Below are 6,559 nucleotides of genomic sequence, written 5' to 3'. Positions count from 1 at the left end.
CGACTGAAGTTCACTCGGAGCATTGGACCATGTTTTTTGATGGCTCTAAGATGTTGAATGGTTCCGGTGCTGGGGTTGTCCTGGTTTCCCCCAGAGGAGATAAGCTCAGATATGTGCTCCAGATTCACTTTGATTCCTCCAACAATGAGGCAGAATATGAGGCCCTCCTATATGGGTTGCGCATGGCCATTTCACTCGGCGTCCGTCGCCTAATGGTCTATGGCGACTCGGATTTAGTGGTCAATCAGGTGATGAAAGAGTGGGACGTGAGAAGCCCAGCCATGACTGGATACTGCAGTGCAGTGAGGAAGCTGGAAAAGAAGTTCGAGGGGTTGGAGCTCCATCATATACCCCGACTGAAAAATCAAGCAGCTGATGATCTAGCAAAGATAGGTTCCAAGAGAGAAGCCATTCCGAGTGGTGTGTTCTTGGAGCATATACACACTCCCGTCAGTCAAAGAAGATCCTTTCACCGAAGAAACTCCGCAGCCCAAGAGCGCCACAGATCCGACTGAAGTTGAAGTCCCAGCGGTGGTCGACTTGATCATGGAGGTTTTGGTGGTCATTCCCGACTGGACGATTCCGTATGTCGCATATATCTTGAGGAAAGAGCTTCCGGAGGATGAGGAAGAGGCTCGACAGATCGTCCGTCGATCTAAGGCCTTTACCGTAATCAAAGGACAATTATACAGAGAAAGCGCGACTGGAGTTGGTCAGAAGTGCATAACACCAGAAGAAGGTCGACTCATCCTCAATGATATTCACTCGGGGACCTGTGGTCATCATGCGTCTTCTCGGACCATCGTGGCCAAAGCATACCGAGCCGGATTTTACTGGCCCAAGGCGAATGAGATGGCAAAAGAGATAGTGGATAAGTGCGAGGGATGTCAGTTCTACTCGAATATGTCGCACAAGCCTGCGTCAGCTTTGAAGACCATCCCACTCGTCTGGCCTTTTGCAGTTTGGGGGCTGGACATGGTCGGTCCTTTGAGAACAGGACGAAGCGGTTTCACGCATGTACTGGTGGCAGTCGACAAGTTCACCAAGTGGATCGAGGCTAAACCAATCAAGAGCCTTGACACCGGTACTGCTGTTAGCTTCATCAGGGAACTAATATTCAGATATGGAGTCCCGCACAGCATCATTACGGATAATGGGTCGAACTTTGACTCAGAGGAATTCAGAGCTTTCTGCAACTCCCAGGGCACACGGGTCGACTACGCTTCAGTCGCCCATCCGCAGTCGAATGGACAAGCAGAACGAGCTAATGGACTGATTCTTAAGGGATTGAAGCCTCGACTGATGCGTGATCTCAAACACGCGGCTGGAGCTTGGGTCGATGAACTTCCCTCTGTACTCTGGGGACTGCGGACTACACCTAATCGGTCGACCGGAAGAACTCCATTCTTCTTGGTCTACGGGGCCGAAGCGGTCTTACCAAGTGATCTTCTGCATAATGCTCCCCGAGTCGAAATCTACAACGAAGCAGAAGCTGAACAAGCGCGGCAGGACGCAGTCGACCTTTTAGAGGAAGAAAGGGAGATGGCTCTGATCCGGTCGACCATCTACCAACAAGATCTGCGCCGTTTCCACGCCCGAAATGTGAGAGGTCGAGCCTTCCAGGAAGGAGATTTGGTTCTCCGAGTGGATCAGCACAAACCACACAAGCTTGCTCCTTCTTGGGAAGGCCCCTTCATAGTCACCAAAGTCCTCCACAATGGGGCGTACCGTCTTTACAACGTCGAGCATAATTTCGACGAGCCCCGAGCTTGGAACGCGGAGCTACTCCGCCCATTCTACACTTAAGTTTTATCATTTGGATGAGTTGCAATAAAGTACTTTTGTAGTTCATGGACCTCAAAATAATAGTGTCATAGTTCCTCTATAATATATGTCACTCTTTATTTTTGTCCAATGAAATTCCCCTCAGTGGGTGACTTAGCTGCGAATCCGTTTCGCCTAAGTTTGTAAAAATCCTACCGAGTGGTGAGCCAGACTCCCACTCGGAGGCTTAGCTGCGAATCCGTTTCGCCTAAGTTATCAAAATCCTACCGAGTGGTAAGCCAGCCTTCCACTCGGGGGCTTAGCTGCAGCCTCGTGCTCGCCTAAGTTATAAAAATCCTACCGAGTGGTAAGCCAGCCTTCCACTCGGGGGCTTAGCTGCAGCCTCGTGCTCGCCTAAGTTATAAAAATCCTACCGAGTGAAGAGCAACCCTCCCGCTCGGGGGCTTAGCTGCAGTCCAAGGACTCGCCTAAGTTATAAAAATCCTACCGAGTGAAGAGCAACCCTCCCGCTCGGGGGCTTAGCTGCAGTCCAAGGACTCGCCTAAGTTATAAAAATCCTACCGAGTGAAGAGCAACCCTCCCGCTCGGGGCTTAGCTGCAGTCCAAGCACTCGCCTAAGTTATAAAAATCCTACCGAGTGAAGAGCAACCCTCTCACTCGGGGCTTAGCTGCAGTCCAAGCACTCGCCTAAGTTATAAAAATCCTACCGAGTGAAGAGCAACCCTCTCGCTCGGGGGCTTAGCTGCAGTCCAAGCACTCGCCTAAGTTATAAAAATCCTACCGAGTGAAGAGCAACCCTCTCACTCGGGGGCTTAGCTGCAGTCCAAGCACTCGCCTAAGTTGTAAAAATCCTACCGAGTGAAGAGCAACCCTCTCACTCGGAGGCTTAGCTGCAGTCCAAGCACTCGCCTAAGTTATAAAAATCCTACCGAGTGAAGAGCAACCCTCTCACTCGGGGGCTTAGCTGCAGTCCAAGGACTCGCCTAAGTTATAAAAATCCTACCGAGTGAAGAGCAACCCTCTCACTCGGGGCTTAGCTGCAGTCCAAGCACTCGCCTAAGTTATAAAAATCCTACCGAGTGAAGAGCAACCCTCTCACTCGGGGGCTTAGCTGCAGTCCAAGCACTCGCCTAAGTTGTAAAAATCCTACCGAGTGAAGAGCAACCCTCTCACTCGGAGGCTTAGCTGCAGTCCAAGCACTCGCCTAAGTTGTAAAAATCCTACCGAGTGAAGAGCAACCCTCTCACTCGGAGGCTTAGCTGCAGTCCAAGCACTCGCCTAAGTTATAAAAATTCCACCGAGTGAAGAGCAACCCTCTCACTCGGGGGCTTAGCTGCAGCCATGTGCTCGCCAGTTATAAAAATCCTACCGAGTGGTAAGCCTGACTTCCACTCGGAGGTTTAGCTGCGGCCCAGTGCTCGCCTAAGTGGACCGCAGGATAAGTCGATTGCAATAAAGGCGCCTTGCTTTGAACCTGCAAAAGACATTTCGAGCCGAAGGCAATCGTATTCAAGCACCAAATTCAAGTTTGAATCGGCATCCAAAAGAACCGAAAGTGCTCAGGCATCAAGCCCGTTAAGGTTTGTCGGTTACAATTCCACTCGGCATACCGAGGCAAATTTAAAAGTATCAAGCCAGAAGAAGTTTTTTACCCCTCCTGTGGAGGGCTGGAAGGTGCAACGAATTCATCAAGGTCAATTCCGTCGGCGATCCGAGTGGCAGCTGCAAGGAAAGTTTTCATAAAGGATCTGAAGTCGTGCTTCTTGGTATTGGCCACCCGAAGGGCCGCCAGCTTCTCTTCTCGCGCATCTTTGCAGTGGACTCGGGCCAGACACAGAGCGACATCTGCACCACACCGAGCCGAGGACTTCTTCCACTCCTGCACTCGACCAGGGATTGTGTTCAAGCGGGCCATCAGCGACTCAAGGTCATTCTGAAGTGTCTCCTCAGGCCAGAGCGTCGAGTCGATGCGAGATGTGGCGGCCTTCAACCTTGCGAGATAGTCCACGACAGCTGCAACACGAGACTCCAGTCGGAAAACATCCATGGCAACTTCGTCGTTCACCGGAGAATTGACGGGGTCGAGGTTTGGCTCCAGTCGGCTAGTTTCTTCTTCAAAGTTTTGACAAAATTCTGCAAGGATGATCACTAAGTCAAGGGGATAGTCGAATGGAAAAAGCCACAATTGGAAATATTTGCCAAACATGGAGGTTTACCTTCAAGCATAACAAACAGCTTCTTGGCAAGGCCACTCAGGAAGGCCTCCAGTTCAGTTTTCCTCTCAGTCAATTTGCTGACTTGGTCGGTCAGGGCAGCTTTGTCAGTTTTCAGTCGACTGACCTCCTTGTTGGCAATCCCAAGAGCAGCTTTCAGATTGGTATTGTCTTGTTCGAGCTTGGTGACTGAAGCTAACTTCTCGTCAGCAAGCTTGATCTTCTCAGCTAGCTCAAGGTCTTTCTTTTGCTGGGCCTCCCTTACCTTACCTGCAAGTTACAGCAAGATCAGATTTTGAAATAAGCAAGGGGAAAAGCAGTCGTCAGGGTCTCACCAAACATACCTTCAGTCTCCTCCTTTGCCTTTGTCAGCTTCTCCTGCACCAGCTTCAAGCTCAGCTCGACTTGAGTATGTTTTTGTTCCAGCTCCGAGTAGCGAGCCACAAGATCACAGGAGTTCTGCGAAGAATCAATCGACTAAATGTCAAATATAATTCACTTCCGGGTGAAAAAGGGAAAAACACACGTTTCTAAGACTACAGCCAAATACAAGTATTCGACCGTAGTCTCGGGGACTACACCCAGTGGGTGCACTCAGCGTGCCCCCACTAATCCCGATGAAGACAAAGTAGACCAGTCGACCTCAAAAAAAAAGAAAAAAAAAGAAAGCATTCTCTAAGACTGTGCTCAACTGCAAGCAGTCGACCACAGTCTCGGGGACTACACCCAGTGGGTGCACTCAGCGTGCCCCCACCGGTTTGCGAAATCCAGTCGACCAGTCGACTGGCAGAAAGATTGACATCATAAAGCCTAAGGCCGACTGCCAGCAGTCGACCTTAGCCTTGGGGACTACACCCAGTGGGTGCACTCAGCGTGCCCCCACCGGTTTGCGAAATCCAGTCGACCAGTCGACTGGCAGAAAGATTGACATCGTAAAGCCTAAGGCCAACTGCCAGCAGTCGACCTTAGCCTTGGGGACTACACCCAGTGGGTGCACTCAGCGTGCCCCCACCGGTTTGCGAAATCCAGTCGACCAGTCGACTGGCAGAAAGATTGACATCGTAAAGCCTAAGGCCGACTGCCAGCAGTCGACCTTAGCCTTGGGGACTACACCCAGCGGGTGCACTCAGCGTGCCCCCACCGGTTTGCGAAATCCAGTCGACCAGTCGACTGGCAGAAAGATTGACATCGTAAAGCCTAAGGCCGACTGCCAGCAGTCGACCTTAGCCTTGGGGACTACACCCAGCGGGTGCACTCAGCGTGCCCCCGCTAACACGGAGTTTATTCGACACACCCACTGGGTGACTACTATAAATTCCGGAAAAGAAAAGTTTTCGGTAGCATATCCAACAGAACAAACAGTGGTCGACTGACCTGGACATTGCTTTGGAGGGCAGAACTGGCGTCATAAGCTGCCTGGCTCGCATCCCGGATGGTCTTCAGCTGCTCCATCATGAGTCCCGCCTGGCGTATCGCTTCCTTCGCTGCGCCAGCTTGGTCCTCAGGGACGTGGTGCGTCGTGAAGAGGGAGGGCTGCTGAGCACTCGTCAGTGGATTTGCGAAGGACACCGTGTGTCGAGTGGTGTTCTCTCCCTCCACGGTCAGAATCTTAGGCACCGTCACATCCTGAGGCACCTTACTGGCGGATGCTTTCCGACTCCTCCTGCGCGTCAGTGGTTCTTCATCCTCGTCGTCGTCAGGGAGATTGATAACAGTGTTGGGTGGAGCTGCGGAGAAGAATCAGGATCAGAGATCGCGAGTCAGTCGACTAAGAACAGTGTTAAGAATACAGTACCTGGGTTCGAAGTTGCTGCATCCTCCATCTCGTGGTCGTCAGACCGAGCTGAGGTTTCAGAAGTAGCAGCACTGCAACTCCAAAGGATCAGTCGACTAACTTCAGCGTCGACCAGAGATAAAGTTCACACAAAATGAGAAGACGCAAACGACACAATTACCCTGATATGGTGGGGATGGACACCTTCATCTTCGGCAGGAGCTTGGTCGGCTTTGGCGGAGCCCCCCTAGGCTGCTTCGGCGCCTTTTCAGTCGGCGCTGGAGAAGTGGTCCTAGGGCGCTTGGTCGACTGCGTCGCAACCCCCTTGCCACGTTCAGTCGAAGGGTCGTGGACGAGCTTCGACCGCCTTTCCGAACGCGGTGGCACGACCTCCTCCTCTTCCTCCTCGTCTTCGGCGTCATCATCATCGCCGTCGTCATCATCATCGTCGTCGTCGTCCCCTGCAACGTCCGAGTCCCATTCCTCCTCGTCCTGGCTCTCGCCCCCACTCGCCTCACCCTCCTCAGTCGGAGTTTGTGCCCCATTGGGCATCGAGTACAGCTCGGTGAGGGCCTAGCAGATATCAAGACAATGATCAGTCGACCAGTCAGCAGAGTAGACAGAGATGAATGCGACAAGAATGCAGTGGAGAGCAGGGCAAGTGTACCTTATTTGGATCGCTGTTGTGGTCGAGTGGGGGAATTCCTCCTGGCTCCGCGTGGGTTGTCCTTGTTTCCGGTGATGGCTACCATCCATCTCTCCAGAGTGACATCGTCGACTGCTTCTG

This window comes from Triticum aestivum, chromosome 1B (assembly GCF_018294505.1).
Source record: "Triticum aestivum cultivar Chinese Spring chromosome 1B, IWGSC CS RefSeq v2.1, whole genome shotgun sequence".
NCBI lineage: Eukaryota > Viridiplantae > Streptophyta > Magnoliopsida > Poales > Poaceae > Triticum > Triticum aestivum.
The sequence above is the reverse complement of the archived record's forward strand: the minus strand, read 5'-3'. Positions refer to the sequence as shown.